This window comes from Rhinoraja longicauda, chromosome 2 (genome assembly GCF_053455715.1).
Source record: "Rhinoraja longicauda isolate Sanriku21f chromosome 2, sRhiLon1.1, whole genome shotgun sequence".
In the NCBI taxonomy this organism is placed as follows: Eukaryota; Metazoa; Chordata; class Chondrichthyes; order Rajiformes; family Arhynchobatidae; genus Rhinoraja; species Rhinoraja longicauda.
Window position 1 is genome coordinate 75,612,216 of NC_135954.1, and position 18,749 is coordinate 75,630,964.

The following is an 18,749-nucleotide window of genomic DNA, read 5'->3' on the forward strand; positions in this document are numbered from 1 at the left end:
ATTGGGTGTCTGCTCTTTACAAATTTACATCTTTTTTTTTAAACCTTTTTTTTCAAAGGTCTTCAGCTTGTGACGTCACAATGCTTGTGTGAGATGGTTGCAACATTGTTGCGAAAGTTTTTTAAAGTTGTGTTTTTTATTGCAAGTCATTTAACATAAACAGATCAGCATGGGGCCCCTATGCTCGTGGGCCACCGGGGCAAGTGTTTCGAAAAAAGAAAGGGAGGTCCCCCTTCCCCCTCCCTCCCCCCTTACCCTCCCCCCTCCCTCCCCCCCTCCCTCCAACTCCCCCCTTCCCCCTCCCCTCCCACCCCTTCCCCCCTCCCCTCCCCTTCCCCCCTCCCCTCCCCTCCCCCCCTCCATCCCCCTCCCCTCCTCCCTCCCTCCCCGCCTCCCAGTTACAATGGAAACCCTACGGGGACGGGCCCAACGGGGAAAGAGGGGTACTGGGAAAAGGGGAGGTCTCCCCCTCCCTCCCCCCCCCCCTCCCCCTCCCTCCCTCCCCCCTACCCCCCTCCCTCCCCCCTTCCCCCCTCCCCCCTCCCCTCCCCCTCCCCCTCCACACCTCCCTCCTCCCTCCCTCCCCCTTCCCTCCCTCCCCTCCTCCCGGTTACAATGGAAACCTTACGAGGACGGGCCCAACGGGGAAAGAGGGGTACTGGGAAAAGTGGAGGTCCCACTCCCTCCCCCCTTCCCCCCTCCCCTCCCTCCCCCTCCCCCCCTACCCCTCTCCCTCCCCCCTCACCCCCTTCCCCCCTCCCCCACTCCCCTCCCCTCCCCCTCCCACCCCCTCCCCCCCCTAACCCCCTCCCTCCCCTCTCCCTCCCCTTCCCCACCCTCCCCCTCCCCTCCTCCCTCCACACCTCCCTCCTACCTCCCCCCCCTTCCCTCCCTCCCCTCCTCCCGGTTACAATGGAAACCCTATGAGGACGGGCCCAACGGGGAAAGAGGGGTACTGGGAAAAGTGGAGGTCCCCCTCCCTCCCCCCTTCCCGCCTCCCCTCCCCCCTCCCTCCCCCTCCCTCCCTACCCCTCTCCCTCCCCCCTCCCCTCCCTTTCCCCTCACCCCCTCCCTCCCCCTCCCCTCCTCCATCCACACCTCCCTCCTCAGTCCCTCCCCCTTCCCTCCCTCCCCTCCTCCCGGTTACAATGGAAACCCTACGAGGACGGGCCCAACGGGGAAAGAGGGGTACTGGGAAAAGGGGAGGTTCCCCTTCACCCCTCAACCCCTTCCTCCCCTTCCTTCCCACCTCCATCCCCACTCCCTCCCCCCCTCCTCCCACTCCCTCCCCAACTCCCTCCCCAACTACCTCCCCCATCCCTCCCCACCTCCCTCAACCCTCCCCCCCTAACTCCCCCCCCTCCCTCTTTCCCTCCATCCCTCCCTCCCCCACTCCCACCCCCCTCCCTCCACCCTTCCATCCCTCTCCCCCTCCCCCCTCCTTCCACCCTCCCTCCCCCGCTCCCGGTTACAATGGAAACCCTGTGGGGATGGGCCCAACGGGGAAAGAGGGGTACTGGGAAAAGGGGAGGTCCCCCTCCCTCCCCCCTCCCCCCTCCACTCCACCCTCCACTCCACCCTCCCCTCCCCCCTCCCTCCCCCTCCTCTCCTCCCTCCACACCTCCCTCCTCCCTTCCTCCCCCTTCCCTCCCTCCCATCCTCCCGGTTACAATGGAAACCCTACGAGGACGGGCCCAACGGGGAAAGCGGGGTACTGGGAAAAGGGGAGGTCCCCCTCCCTCCCCCCCTTCCCCCTCCCCCCCCTCCCTCCCCCCCCCTTCCCCCTCCCCCCCCTCCCTCCCTCCCCCCTTCCCCCTCCCCCCCCCTCCCCCCTCCCCTCCCTCCCCTTCCCCTCCTCCCTCCCTTCCCTCCCCCCACTCCCCTCCCGGTTACAATGGAAACCCTACGAGGACGGGCCCAACGGGCACACTTGTGCTAGTTTGTTCTAAACTCTGAGCCTTTAAATTCTGCATAATAAAGTTAATGTATTGTGATATCTGTTTCATCCGAGTGCTGCAATTAATGCTAAGATGGAGATGACAGAGAAAAATGATAATGAGAACCCTAACTGAGTCAAATGGCGAATATCATGTCTGGTAATATTTTGAAGTTATTTTCCAATCGCATCTTTCTGGAATAACTTGTCAGATTAGTCGAAGAATAATCGTTTTTTCTAAAAATAAAGCATGCTCGGAGACAAATTTCACATTTTCCGTTTTGACCTTTTAAGGTTTGTGGGGCCCACTTCAACATGTACCAAAGCCTCACCATCTAATAACAAATGTGTATACTGCAGAAGATGAAATAATCTCACCTCTTTATGCGATATCTTTACGGAGAGATTGTATGCAAGAAATTTCCAGTGGAATTTTGAATGAGTTATATTGATGAAAAACTGATCCTTTACAAATACGTCAAGGAACTTTACTCACTGGTAATTTCTCTGAAGGGTACAGATGTTTATTTTTGCCAAATGCACGAAAGATCTATTATCTGATTATTCAAATACCGTACTCAATTAGCACTGAGCGGCAAATCGTCCACCAATGAACTTAGGATATACATAATTGATTTGAAGCGTTCCTCTGATGGTACTGATGTGAGCCCTAAAGCCTTGTCTTGGTGACATTGGGAACGGCCACTTATGCCACTGGAAACAACGGAATACCTCCGAACTGAATCATCGTGTTATGTACGTGTAGATTTACAGCACCGCTTATTTTACTGATTCGTTTTGCGCGAGTGCATTTGGCATTGAATTGGTGGCATTTACATTCCCCACCATTACTCCACTGATCTACATAGGGAATATGACCAACCCTCACCTCGTTGAAAACAGCGAGATTGCATTGACAAGTGATGGTGAATTGCAATTTAAAAAAAAATAAGATTGCTTTCTGAACAATTAACTGCTGGGAAGAGGTTTCATTATAACGATGCAGAAACAGTTTAATTTGATAGATCCTTTTGTCGTTGCAGAGACTTTGCGAAATGTATTTTTAGAACTAATTTTACGACGATGAATGAAGAACTTTTCAGAAGTGGCTTTGGCTTCTACTTGCAACAAACTGTGAGCACTCCTCTGTAACATTCATCTCTCAGTCTGAAGCAGGGTCCGGAGGAATCCGGACACGAAACGTCACCCAGACCTTCTCTCCAGACACGCTGCCTGACCCGCCGAGTTACGCCGGCATCTGAAGAGCGGCGCGACCGGACGCTGCAAAGATCCCCCGTTTGTGCAGGAAGGAACTGCAGATATCCGCTGAGATACTCCAGCATTTTGTGTCTGTCTCCTCCCTTCTCTTTTATCGGATGATGGACGCGCCGTGAGCACCGCCCCTTGCTTTGACGCACTCGCTCCTCCATTGGTTTCCCACCTCAATGCCGCGACGCGTTTGGATGCTTCCGCTGGCCAATTGTCAGAGGCGAGCGCTGGGTGGGAGCCCGGGTGTGAGGAAAGGGGAAGATCGACCTGAACCCGAACATAGCAGTGGAGCGGCTCGAGCGAGGCGACTGGCGGCGCGGGCGCGTGCGGAGGTGAGCGGCCGTTACTGGCCGTTACTGGAGATGGAAGGGGCGCGTGCTAACGGCGGGGCGGTTGGTCTCGAGGGGTCGGGGGTCGGGCCGCGCGGCGGCGGCAACAGTAAGCAGCAGCAGCAGCAGCTGCAGGGAGTTGGCAACAGAGTTTGGGGACGGGCGAGGATTAAGGGGCAGCCCTTCTTTCTTCCTGTGAAAGAGTTGCCCAGTGTCTCTCCCTCTCCTCCTCCGAAGAAGAAGAAAGTTGTAGCTCGCCAAGTTGATGTGAAGTGTGGAATTTGTGCTCGGACGCCTGTGCTGTGGGGATGGAGAAAGGAAGATCAAAGAAGCCCTGGGTGGGTGGATGCTCTCCGAGTGGGACACGCCCAGGGTCCGCCGGACCAGGCAGCTGTCAGCCCAAACGAAAGCGAGAGCCGTTGTCAGGCGGAGGGCAGAGTGCAGAGAACACACACTGTTTCGGTCCAAGGGCGAGGCACACAAGATACTTGATAAACTGGGTGAGGGGTGAAATGTTTGAAGGCGTAGGCGGGTATACGGAGTTGGGATGAGCAGTCAGATGAGCCGATTTTTTATACCAAATGGCTGTGCTTGCTAGTGGGCCGAGGGGTCTTCTGCTCTTGATTCATATATTTGTCATTCGTATGATCTTCGGTTTCCTCCCACACTCCAAAGACGTACAGGTATGTAGGTTAATTGGCTGGGTAAATGTAAAAATTGTCCCTAGTGGGTGTAGGATAGTGTTAATGTACGGGGATCACTGGGCGGCACGGACTTGGTGGGCCGAAAAGGCCTGTTTCCGGCTGTATATATATGATATGATATGGTATACCTGTGTGCCTTTGCTGTAATTCTAATCTCGCAATAAAGGAACAGCCTATTGAGACAGGGTTGATGAAACCGGAGGCGCGAATTATTGAATCATGAAATGTTACTTGTATGCTTTACAACATCAAGTGGAAGAGTTTAACGTTTCCTGCCAGTTACGGCAGACTTGACCATCAGACCTGCTGGAATTCTGCTGGAAATACTTTCTCCTTTATACACACGCGCACACACACACTGAAAAGTTTTCTTAATTTGCGCTCAAATTCTATTGCAATAAAGATCAACATGCAATTGCTTTCTGTATCTTCAGTGATTGGTGTGCAAGGATAACTAGGTTCTCTTAACATCAATGTCTTTCACGCTGGTCATTTATAAATTACTCTTCCTACCAAAATGGATGACTTAATTTGATGTCCCTTGTACTCGTTCTTTCTTTCTCGCCTTTTTTAGATAGCTGCTAAATGCAATTGGAATTCAGTACTTGAATTAGTTTGAGTTGCACTTTGTTTATTCCTCAAGATTGTAATATGTATCATGCTTGTGCAAAATAAAGGTTTTAGAAACATAGAAACATAGAAAATAGGTGCAGGAGTAGGCCATTCGGCCATTCGGCCCTTCGAGCCTACACCACCATTCAATATGATCATGGCTGATCATCCAGCTCAGTAACCTGTACCTGCCTTCTCTCCATACCCCCTGATCCCTTTAGCCACAAGGGCCACATCTAACTCCCTCTTAAATATAGCCAATGAACTGGCCTCAACTACCTTCTGTGGCAGAGAATTCCACAGACTCACCACTCTCTGTGTGAAGAAATGTTTTCTCATCTCGGTCCTAAAAGACTTCCCCCTTATCCTTAAGCTGTGATCCCTGGTTCTGGACTCCCTCAACATCGGGAACAATCTTCCCGCATCTAGCCTCTCCAACCCCTTAAGAATTTTATACGTTTCTATAAGATCCCCCTCAGTCTTCTAAATTCCAGCGAGTACAAGCCTAGTCTATCCAGTCTTTCTTCATATGAAAGTCCCGCCATCCCAGGGATCAATCTGGTGAACCTTCTTTGTACTCCCTCTAAGGCTAGAATGTCTTTCCTCAGATTAGGAGACCAAAACTGCACACAATACTCCAGGTGCGGTCTCACCAATGCCCTGTACAACTGCAGTAGAACCTCCCTGCTCCTAAACTCAAATCCTCTTGCTATGAGGATTTACTTAAGGTGCTGGAGATTAGATATGATTAGCTGTTTTACAATTCAGTCAATAATTGAACATTTTTAATTGTCAAATGTACCAACAAGAGAACAATAACATTTTTAGCATTACAAATCTGTAAACACAATACATGCAGATAAAAACATCAATAAATTAATAACAACACTTGCATGAAAAAGAAACAAGTCCATAACTACAGCATAACAAATCTGTAAACACAATACATGCAGTTAAAAAAACATCAATAAATCAATAACAAAGAAAAATAAACTACAGTCCATAGTGCAACTATTGATAGGCCATAGAAGTTCATAGTGGAGCTTAAGTGTTCAAGAGCCTGATGGTTGTTGGGAAGAAGCTATTCTTGAACCAGGTCATCACAGTTTTCAGATTCCTATCCCTTCTTCCCGATCTAAGAATTAAATGACAGCATGACCAGAGTGATGTGGGTCTTTGGTGATATTGGTAGCCTTGTTGAGGCAGTGCCTCCTTTTAGATCCTTTCGATGGTAAGGAGATCAGTACCTGTAATGCTCTAGGCAATGTCTACCACTCTTTGTAATATTTGTTCCTGGGCTTTCGAGTTGCCAAATCAGGTTGTGATACAACCAGTCAGTATACACTCAAATGTGCATCTGATTATATACATTTGCATTTAAATTATTGGACTTTGTCTATGGAACTGATGCGCTACAATGCTGAAAACTATATTTTGCATTCTCTTTTCCATATCTTCTCCTTTGCTCCATCTATTGCACTTGATTTTGTCTCCATTGTATTTACATATACTATATCTGATCTGTTTGGATAGCATGCAAAGCAAAGCTTTTCACTGTGACAATAAAAACCTAAACCTAATTTACATCTTTTCACAACATTTCACATCATTTCAATATCACGACTGACATTGCCATATCCAATGACTTATTTTTTCAGTAACATTGTAGTGCTGATAAAGAATTGTATAATACGATTTTGACAAAAAGTTAAATTATTTTAAAGGCCAAAAAATAAATGCAAATCTTGCTCCTTGCAGCGAAAAAGGGAAATTCAAGTAATGCATGATTTGCCATGGGCTTGCTTTTTGTGATATAAATGTATTTAAAAAGTAATTGATTTGAATGGGCTTTGAAGTGCTTTGTTAACTTTTTTTGGGGGGGGGGGGGGGGGGAGGGCTGACAATCATGTAAAAACGACATGCCTAGGGAAATATTTTATTTATGGTATGGTCTATTGTCGTTCTAACATGCAATCAGCTGTTAAACAGCCAGTTTGAAACCTTCATCATGGTCCCGACCAGAATCTGTTCATTGGCCTCCACAAATGTTGCCTGACCAGCTGAGTGTCTTCAGCAGTTTGTTTTTTACTCAAGATTCCAACATCTGAAATCTCGTGGGCCAATAATATTATCTCGCCTTGGCAGATGACAGATAATTCAGATATATAATTCGTAGCATTGCAGAAATAGATTTGAGCAATAGATTACTCTTCACTATTGAGAAATCTTGATCTTAGTGTGATGATACTTTGGTCCCGCTCTATCTTTGTTGGAGAAGATTGAATGTATTATGGGGCAAACATGAGATTGTTTGTTTTGCAGTTGGCATTTATAATTTATTAATAATTTTGATCAGTGCACTACTTTAAACTAAATTTATTGTGTAAACAGGTGTTTTCCAAACTAAGGGTTAAAGTGGCGTGAACAGCTGTTTTTCAAGCTAAAGGCTAACTTGAATGGTAACTATATCATTTTGGTTTTGGGGGCTTGGTGAATTTAGTAATTCAGTAATAATTTACTATATTATTAAAGTAATTAAAAAAATTATACTAAGCTTTGAAATTATAAATTGCATCACACCATTAAACCTAAAGGCATAGCCTGTAGACTTGAAATCTTAGTTTAAAAAAATGCACATACAATAGCTTAGATGAGTATTGTGATTTTAAGTAAGTTCAAAGTAAAAATGCACTTGGTGGAGTGGATGTTGATGAAGACCACTAACCAGAAACCTCATCTATTTCTGTCTGATGCTGCCTGTATTTCAAGAATTTTTTGTACTTATTTTGGATTTCCAGCATCGTCTTTTTGTTTATTGCATCCAATGTATAATCTAGAGTGATTACATTTTATTAAGTAATTGCATCATTCCTTGTTGCCATTGGCCTTAGCCGATAAACGACCTGCTGCAATTCATCTGGTGATATATTCCAAGTTAGGATGATGATCACATGTGCCTGATGCCCTTGGCTGCACTAGTGATCGAGATTCTAGGTTTGCTATGTGGTGTTGGAATAGTAGTAAGTAGTACAAAACTGCATGAGCATCTGTATCACGATTTGAGTGAGATACTGCGAGCATGATTACATCCTTGCTGCAGATACTATTATGAATGCTGGACTGATCACTGACAAATTGGTTATCTCCATCAGCCTGATCCCCAAAAAGGGTAATTTCAGAAACATTGCTGCATGAATATCAACATTGAAGGTCTTGGCCATCCCATGAATTCCCAGACAGCACCTCATAGATACTCTGACAATTCAAATTAATTAGAACTGCTGTATTCATAACATCTGTAATACTCTGAGAAAGGATGCATAGTTTATGTAGGAGAAAACATCAACAATTGTTTGATGAAAATCATCAGTAAGTCCAGCATCCATGAGATAATTTACTGCAGACACACGGTGTTCTTGGATTAGAGCTTCACTCTACGTCTGGAAAAGAATTCAGGCATCTGATCGTCAATGTCCAACAGAAAGCTCATAACCTGAAGAACCATTTGATGGATGAAAAGAGTTATTCCATAATCTTGTTTTAAACTTGAATGTGATTGAAGGCGACGTATGGCCCAAGCATTGAACAATGGCTAATCAACTAAGAACAAAAAATAAAGGTAAACTTATCAAGGACAGAGGCAGTTTGTGCCTGTGAGAAGGAACACTGCATAAAACCGCCCAACAATATCTCTCCGTTTTGACATGAGTATCCCTGATAGCATTCACAGCAAACTATCCTGTCCAGACTTAGCACCACGGTTGGTCAGGCTGTGTGTCAACTCAAAAATAGGACATTGGAAGTCTATGATATCCTCATGCGGAAGTGCTTCGGGTAAAAGTTCACAACCTCGTCTTGTCTGGGGAAATGAGGTCGTGTTAGAATCATAACTAGTTTGTTTTTATAGTAGTAATTACAGAGGGGTCTCCTTGTGTCCACCACAGGAATAGTTATAACCAGACTTCTCATCCACCCCCTGCCATCCTTGGCTGTGGAGTTGCTCCCTGAATTGCTGTGTCGATTCCATCCTTTTTGAGGCAAAATAAACATGATTTTCTTACAATGCATCATTTTCAAGACTAATGCAGGAAGTAGTATTAATCCTTACACCTGCCTTGTTTTTGATTGTTCAGAAGCCTTTGACTTACTTAGTTGAGAGCCACTGTGGAACATCATTCATCAGATTTGACTTTCTGCGGAAATCATTCTTGTTTCTGCTACAAGGCCACACACAAATTTTGATCTTAACCAATGGGTCTACAACAAGCCTTTTCTCTGTAACATGAGACCAACATATTCTTGTACTTGTCTTACTTCACATTCAACTAGCTGTAGTGGAGCTAATTATGGGACAAATTCCAACTTTTCAGTCCTTGAACTGCAGTATTTGGGTGACGCCAGTGTATGTGCACACTTTGGGACTCTGGTCAAATCATCATTAACTGGTTTAATGGAGCATATGAGACAATGAATCTTAACATTCATTAAACACGGGTCTTTTACCAGCCTGATCCCACTTCACCGCAATCCTCTTTCGTAATAAAGTCCAAAATAAGCCCCTGGAAAATGTGGATCATTTCCCATACCTCTGCAGCTAGTGCCCTTTGAAGGCAGACATTGACAATGAAATTCACCATCATCTTCAGAGCACCAGCACAGCCTGCCTGTGAAACAATTATCCACGAAGGGAATGATGATTTAAAATGCTCAAATTATTTTAATTTATATTTACATTATGTACTGTTCCAAAATTGAGAAATTGGGGTCAGTAGATGAATAAGCAATTTACCAAGGAAACCCTGAAGAAATTAGGATCTTTTGCATTGTGCTCTTAATCATTTATTGTACTTCACACATAGGAGGGATGAATGATTGAATGATTGAACATTTCTCTTGTCTCGAAATATATGCAGTTTATTTTGATACTTTTTATACTCCGAACTGTACTAGTTGTGCAATGCCACCACAGAGATAATATTGTTTTGCAATATTTAATTGAGATCGCCACATGCTTTGTCAGCCAGTAGGTTACATTATTGCAAGCATCCTTGTATCCTTAACAATTTGCATCTCTCTTCCTCAAATATCTCATATCCCATACTTTGTACAACCAAAGGATTTTTAAATATCACATTCTAAATGAAATTCAGAAATTCCTTCTGGAATTAAATAACGGGCTCTTAACATATTGTCTTACATCAAATGCAGGTGTTGAAACTGCTTAAAATACATGTGAATAAATGTTGTGGTGATAGTGACTTGAAAATAATTACTTTGATAGGCTGGAAAGAAAACTTCATAAATTCCAAAATAATGTCTTGCATTTATTTTGGTTTATATGGTACCAATTGATTTCAGTAGTGGCTTACCTTTGAAGGGCATTGTCGTCAGTCTTTTTGGAAATCCCTAGTCTACTTTCAAAATGTCCAGCTTTTCTATCTTTTACTTTAATTAAAAGTCCCAATGATGCAGCCACTCGATAATTCTGTAGCTGAGGATTCTGCTGCTTCTCTTCAGCTTCATGATTATTTTCCTTTATGTGAACTCTACATTTTCAGTTCTGTATGTTTAGCCCCGTCAAGAAACAACGGTAGCTGCTGAAAGGAATTGGGATAAATATTTTCAAGCAATGTTATTAGGTATTTTAAATTGGCTTTTGTGCATTTGTTCTGGATGGTTACTTTTCATGGATCATTGGTACTCTAAAACAATTTTTTAAAATCCATCTTTCCAACAGTGTATTGTTTATTTCACAAACTGATTTTTTTCTTCTTGAACTGAACTGAAATATGATAGATTTATAATGACATTTTCTGAGTCTTAGCAAAACTTTAATGCTTAAAATGTACTTGATAAGCTAATATGTAATAGTGTGAATTGAGGTAATTAACATATTAGGTGTGGGATTTATTGGGCCCTTCATTTGTGGCAGATGGTTCTTTATGAAGGATGGCACAAGTAGCCTGTTTTTGTGGGATTTTGTTCAAATAAAGCAATGTATCTATCAAACGAAACAACTTTAAGAGTAGGAAATTATCTGTGGTTCATTTAAAATAGAGTAAAAGTCTTTAATATCATTTAGTTGCCAACATTCTTGGAAGAAAGCAAGAACAATTATGAACATTTTGGAGATCCTCTTAAGTGCCACATTTCTTTCTGTTGACTCATTGGACGTTTGAAGCATCGTACATGCCTCAATTGATTTTCAAACCATAATAGGTAATGTTATTTTAAATCATCACGAAGCAAGGATAGCTCTTCCTTTTAAAATAGTTTAAGGACACAGCTTCTTGGTTGTGCTTCAAAATGTTCCTCTTTAAAAATAACACTGGTATGAATTTCAAATGTAAATTCATAAAACTCCAATAATTTGGCATCCTCGAAAAAAAATGGTCAGATTTTTCTGACTTTTGCTATTAAGGCCAAAAACATAGTTGTATTTCATTTATTTAGATATTGTGCAAAAGTGTAATGAATTTTCCAGCGAACCAAATAGGTTTAAAAGGAGCATGTAAAACACTTACCGATGAGTTAAAAGAAATGCGGGAACCAAAGCCCCACTGTGAGTTTAAAGACTGAATCAGAGCCCTGGTTAATTTAAAGAGAGCACAGGAAATAGTCTGAAGCTAGACACAAAATGCTGGAGTAACTCTGTGGGACTGGCAGCATCTCTGGAGAGAAGGAATGGGTGACATTTCAGGTTGAGACCCTTCTTCAGACTGACAGGAAATAATCCCTTAAGTCAGTTCAAGGGAATGTGGGAAAATAGGGCATTAGTGAGTGTAGGTCTCGGTATGTTTAAGGGGAATGCTGGTAACAGATCCCTAGTTAGTTTAAAGGGAGTATCAGAAATGGAGCTGCAGAGTTTAATGCAAGTAATGAAAAAGGAACAAAGTGAGTCAGATGCTGAACCGTAAGGATTTCCAAACCATTGGTTAGCTGATTAACCGTGTAATAATCATTCGATGATTGCACTCAAAAGCAAGACTTGTGAGGAAACCTAGCCAAATAAGGTAAAAGGTTAAAGGTTGTGATGTTAAAAGTCAGTGCCAATATATTTTCAGGGGTGCAGGAATGAATTAGTGTCTTTTGGTAAAAATAGGGGGTTTAAAGTGTATATAGTTAAATTTCATATCACACCCAAAATCTCCTGGCTCTGTTGAGCTGCCCGTTCCTGCAGCTCATAAATCTATTTTTCTCGAGTAGATTGTTTGCAAAGCCTCCCTGGCAGTAGCCATCCTTATACTAGGCATTGAGGCCTGTTCAGCAAGGAGCCTTCCAGATGTAATGCCGATTTGTAGGTTTGTCCACTGACATGCTGAAAATATATTTATGACAACAAGGGAACTACAACCCTTAATTGGCTGTCAAACTGGGTCCAGTTCTAGTTTGCGCAGATCTGTCACGATAAAACACTGTGGGTGGTACAATGATAATTCTGCTGAAGGTAGACCCAAAATGCTGCAGTAACTCAGTGGGTCAGGCAGCATCTCGGGAAAGCATCTCGAGACCCTTCTTCAGACAGATGTCAGGGTAGGGGGCAGGACAAAGATAGAATGTAGTCGGAGACAGGAAGACTAGGGGAACTGGGAAGGGGGAGGGAATAGAAAGGGAAAGCAAGGGGTATCTGAAGTTAGAGAAATCGATGTTCATACTGCTGGGATGTAAACTACCCAAGTGAAATATGAGGTGCTGTTCCTCCAATTTGTGCTGGGCCTCACTCTGACAATGGAAGAGGCTCGGGACAGAAAGGTCAGATTAGGAATGGGAGGGGGGAGTTGAAATGCTGAGCCTCCGTACACATTTTTTTTCCTATACATTTTGCTGCTCCACTGCGAATTCTCCTCGAGCTATGTCAACTGTGAAGAAGTTCTCCTCTTCTCTCCGACAAGAGTTTAGCAACATTCTCTCTCACTGCTCCCCCTCTATGATCCCTCTTGCTCTACGACCATGTTTTAACCCAGATAGTGGCTCAGCACTTCAACTCCCCCTCCCATTTCCAATCTGACCTTTCTGTCCTGGGCTTCCTCCATTGTCAGAGTGAAGCCCAGTGCAAATTGGAGGAACAGCACCTCATATTTTGCTTGGGTAGTTTACACCCCAGCGGTATGAACATTAACTTCTCTAACTTTAGATAGCCCTTGCTTTCCCTCTCTATCCCCTCCCCTTCCCAGTTCTCCCACTAGTCCTCCTGTCTCCGTCTACATTCTTTGTCCCACCCCCTCCCCTGACATCAATCTGAAGAAGGGTCTTGACCCAAAACGTCACCCATTCCTTCTCTCCCGAGATGCTGCCTGACCCGCTGAGTTACTCCAGCATTTTGTGTTTACCTTCAATTTTATCAGCATCTGCAGTTTTTTTTCCTACTATGATAATTCTGCTGTTTGTCATTAACTGACGTTTTAAGTTATGTTTATGTAAAATAATGATGGCGTTTGTAACCCTCAGAAGTGGCTTGGATTGTAAATTTGACTCCCTGCAAAATGTTGTGCATAATTAATGTGGCATTCTGCATAAATTTGCAATTAAAATTGATATCTGCTTGGAGGTGGCATCTTCAGTCCTAAATTTGGTTTGGTCGATGCATGTTTTAACATTTTAAGATGCCTTGATTCAAAGTCTAGAAATGCTGGATATATTTTCTCCATTTCTTTCCAATCTGTGCAGCATTTCTATTTTAGATATTCCTATTCATGTGATCACATTCTATTATCTGATTGAAATATGGGAAGCATGACATTGCCAGTAAACAACTCCTTGCCCAAATCAGTGGATTTGCAACAAAAATACTTTTCATTTTTCTAGAACATTTAGGCTGGTGGGGCTAATTGTTGAACCATTTTGCTTTAAAAATAAAATAATCTAAAGGTAGATTTGGCATCAACAGTCTGGATCAGTTACTAATGAAATGAAGTTCTCAGCATCAAGGAATTTGGCAAAATAGACTCACTTCAAGGTATTGATCTTTGCAAGAGCATGGCTGTTTACTGAATTGTTTCTTATTTTCCCCCCACTCCACCCGCTTCCTATTTACAAATAATTATCAGTTTATTTGACTAACCCCATAATTGTCATGAATTTCGATTAAAAAAAAAATATATACCTTGTGGAATAATTATGACCAACAGGTGAAAACTTGAGTTAAATTGATGCCATGCTAATAAACCCAGTTTATTTTATTTTGTTATAATTAAAATTGCCATTATTTGAATTTGCCTAAAAGTAAATAGCACTTGGATACTGATTCATAAGTCATAGGAGTAGAAGTAGGCCATTCAGTCCATCGCATCTACTCTGTCATTCAATCATGACTGATCATTAGACAATAGACAATAGGTGCAGGAGTAGGCCATTCAGCCCTTCGAGCCAGCACCGCCATTCAATGCGATCATGGCTGATCACTCTCAATCAGTACCCCGTTCCTGCCTTCTCCCCATACCCCCTCACTCCGCTATCCTTAAGAGCTCTATCCAGCTCTCTCTTGAAAGCATCCAACGAACTGGCCTCCACTGCCTTCTGAGGCAAAGAATTCCACACCTTCACCACTCTCTGACTGAAAAAGTTCTTCCTCATCTCCGTTCTAAATGGCCTACCCCTTATTCTTAAACTGTGGCCCCTTGTTCTGGACTCCCCCAACAACTTTCCCCTTCAACCCCATTCTCTTGGCTGACAGTCTCAATACTACGATGTTAGCTGCAAATTAAATGAGGTAGAATAGACATATGATGCCTAGTTCATGAGGATAAAACTTCTAAATATCTACTTGTGCACATTGTGTTCAGTTTTGGGCACCATGTTATAGGAAAGATATTGTCAAGCTGGAAAAGGTGCAGAGAAGATTTACAAGGATGTTGCCAGGACTAGAGGGCCTGAGCTATGGGAAGAGGTTGAGCAAGCTAGGGCTCTATTTCAGAGGAGGTAGTTTAGGCAGGTATTATCGCAATGTTTAAACATTTAGACAGGTTTATGGATAGGAGGGGTTCAGAGGGATGTGGGTCAAACGCATATGGTCAAAATTATTTGTAAATAGGAAGCGGGTGGACTAGTATAGATGGGACATGTTGGCCGGTGTGGGAAAGTTGGGCTGAAGGGCCTGTTTCCACCCTGTAAAACTCTGACTCCCCTGAACTTGCTATATATATATATATATATAGATATATAGATTATATATAGAGATATATATATATATAGATATATATAGATATATATTATAGCAAGAGATCATTCATTAAAATAAATAAAAGTAAAGACAAGGATAAATTTTATTCCTTAGCTGTCATTGTTGACTCGTCTGCTGGGAGCAGTGCTGGTTGTGCAGTATCACAGTAGCACTTGGATACTGGTTCATAAGTCATAGGAGCAGATGTAGGCCATTTGGTCCATCACATCTACTATGTGCATGATAGATATTCATGAAAGTCAATAAAAGATTGATTTGTCCATTTATGTGATTTTGTCGTTGTTTTCACAACATAGATTCTCATTCTTTTTGGGTTATTTATCAGAGAAATAAAATTAAAATAGGAAAACTTTAACCTTGTTGCAACTCATTATGGTTTCTGTACACGATTTAGAAATTAAATATTCTAAATTGCATTAACTTTTTTGACACTGTACCTTGTTAAGAGTTGGTTTCTCCAAACACATAGACCATTACAGGCTTATGAGTCTAATGTTAGTTATTGGGAAAAATTCTGAGGGATAGTAATCTGCACTTGGAAAGTAGGGATTAATCAAATATTGTCAATATGGCTTTGTTAGGGGGGGGGGGTCTTTTCTGAGCAATTTGATTAAATGTTTCCAAGAGGAAGCAAAGTGTATTAACGAAGGAAAACTATTAAGGTATTCTAAGTAGATTTCACATAGTACCTGGTCAAACAATGTTAGGGATCACTGGATCCCAAATTGACTTGGTAATTGCAAGTGGAGGATGATGGTGGAGGATTGTTTTTGTGATTAGAAGTCCGTGATTAGTACTATATCACAGTGATCGGTACTGAAACCCTTTTGTATTAGCGATTCAGATCTGAATGTAGGAGGTATGATTAGCAACCTTGCAGATAACGTGGATATTGGTGTTGTGAAGCATAGTCCTAATCTACAGGATGATATTGGTAAGGTAATGCTATGGGCAGAGCAAAAGCAAATAGAATTTAACCCTGCATGTGAGGTGATACATTTTGGAAGGTTCAATAAGGTTGGACGTACAAAATGAATGATGAGCCCCAGGAAGTGTAAAGGAACAGGGGAATCTTGATGGTTAAGAAGACACATGGGATATGTACCTTCATTAGTCAGGGCTTGCAAAAAGTAGGGATTATGGTGCAATTTAATTAAAAAATTTGTTTAGGCCATATTTGGATTACTGTGTGCTGTTCTGGTCACCAACCGTCACAAGGACATGATGTAGAGTATAAAGGGATTTGCCAGAAGTTGTCTAGGATGACAGGTTATGAGGTGGGATTGTCAGGTTGATTCATTTTCCTTGGAGCATATAACCATCAACCTAAATAAGTTATACAATATTGAGGTGCAGATACGGCGGCGCAAGGGTAGAGTTGCTGCCTTACAGCGCTTGCAGCGCCGGAGATCCGGGTTCCATCCTGACTACAGGTTCTTTCTGTGTCGAAGTTTGTATGTTCTCCACGTGACCTTGCATGGGTTTTCTCCGAGATCTGCGGTTTCCTCCCACACTCCAAAAATATACAGGTTTGTATGTTAATTGGCTTGGTGTATATGTAAAATTGTCCCTCGTGTGTTTAGGACAGTGTTAGTGTGCGGGGATCGCTGGTCAGTGTGGACTCAGTGGGCCGAAGGGCCTGTTTCTGCGCTGTATCTCTAAACTCAACTAAAAAATATATAAAGTGGATAACCAAGGTAAAAAAACAGAGGCATACTTTTGAAAGGAGTGGAAAGCTTGGAGGGGATCTGAGGTAGTTGGAAACAGGAATTTGGAATCTGAAAAATGCTGCCTTGGTGTTGGGGTTGGAGGGGGTAAAGGCAGTGACTCTCAACATTTTAGTAGTACCAAGATGAGCAATTGAATTCTCATGGCATAAAAGGCTCAATGCCAAGTGCTGGAAAATGAGATCAGTGTTGATGAATGTTTGAACATAATGGGGCAAAGGACCTGTTTGAGTGCTTAATAATTCTAATTTGGTGACTCTAGGTGCTGTATAGATTACTGCCAGTCTTTGTTTGCTTCAGTAATGAAAAGGTGACGAGTTGCTCTGCTGGAGACCAAGGAGTTTATAGGAAAATGCAAGTGTAATAAATGGCTGAGCACATTGTTTACCATTCCCTGCAACATCTAAATTGAGTTTCATGTTTGTACTCTTCAAACATATTAAGCTAATATTGTGAATGCAAATGGATGGCATTATAGATCTAAAACCTAAACTGGAAGAGGCTCTGCTGTTGTTGCCAGATGGTTCAGTGCCAGATTAAATATCACAGAGATCAGTGGCAAATATTGGTTTCTTTTGTGGATTACCTGCAATGAAAAATGACTTTTACAGAAGAATAAATAAAGAATAATGCTTAATTATCCTTGAAATTTATCTTTTGTTAAATGATTACTATGTTCATTTGTGCACATTCTTAGGCCACACCTTACCTGTGAGATCTTTATTTCCAGTTCACCTGGAAAGAAATATATTTTTTTAGAATATGCCTTTTTTGGGTGAAGGTCAGAGTGGCCACAAAAACAAATCTGATTGAGCTGATGGAAAATTGGTATTGGTTCAATTAGTTCTCAATTTATTTGTTCAACGGTGAATGATGGGTTATCATTTTACTTTATTTCCCCACAAATGGTGCTTGATCCACTGAATGCTTCCAGCATTTCCTTTTTATGAATTTTCCAACACTGTTAAAAAACAGGGAATTATTCTGAACTTTAAATGAGGAAGCATTATTGGTTTGGAGTTATTTGATGGCAATTTGAATATTTTATTTTAATAAATTTTAGAAAATACACATGCAGAAGTATGATTAAAATATCAGTGTTAATATTTTCAACAAAATACCCTTCATGTGAGTGACCCTCTGGAAGGATTTGCAGTGTCAATTGGATGTGGCTCCAGTTGCATCAGGAAGTATCAGTTGAAGAGGCTCCTTCTTTTAAGTAGATCTTAAGTGGTTAAAATAGGATTCAACTTTGCGATTAGTAGCCTCTAAATTACTGTTGTACATAGCTTTAAAGTGTGCACATACATTTCTAGTAGTTTCAAAGAATCTACATAGACAATCAAGTACACTAAATATTTACAAAAAATGCTAATAGATCACCTCCCATTTTAAAAATAAATAGTGGCTTAGATGGCAGTGATCCAGTGACCTTTGTTCAATCCAGTCCTCCGGTGCTATCTTTGTTGACTTTGCACATTCTCCCTGTGTGACCGTGTGCTGCTGTGATTTCCACCCATGTTCCAGAGATGTGCAGGTTCGTAGGTTAATTGGCTCTTGTGAATTTTCCCAAGTCTGCAGATGAAAGGTACAATTTTGGACGTTGATAAGGATGTGGATAGCTGAAATTATTCTTTAAAAAAGTAAATAATCCAATAGAATTTACAGAAAATGGCAATTAAATATATTTTGGGTCCTCCACTTTGAAATGAATGGGTTTACTTATACAGCCAGCTCAACCCTGGCGTATATCCTTCAGTGCAACTGCTGAGAAGTTCATTCAAATCCATAATTAGAATGCAATCAGCGAGATGTTAAAGCAAGTTTGGAACTTTTACAATTACACAGGAATCTTGAATTTGATTGCGCTTGCACTGAAATTGGCTGACATCACAATTTTTTTAATGTGCCTGCTAATTTGAGATAATTTTGAATGAATGAATAAGTTTATTGGCCAAGTAGACATATACAAGGAATGTGCCTCGGTGCTCC

The 18,749-nt window shown here is 42.3% G+C and overlaps 1 protein-coding gene across 2 annotated transcripts in view; it reads left to right on the plus strand.

The window, feature by feature from the left end:
- Positions 1–3,443: 3,443 nt before the first annotated feature.
- hycc1 (hyccin PI4KA lipid kinase complex subunit 1) overlaps positions 3,444–18,749 on the plus strand; it is a 56,331-nt gene continuing 41,025 nt past the window's right edge. For both annotated transcript variants that reach the window (XM_078428683.1, XM_078428691.1), the window contains exon 1: positions 3,444–3,537. The gene's annotated coding sequence lies outside the window, so the exon portion shown is untranslated. The remainder of the gene's footprint in view (positions 3,538–18,749) is intronic.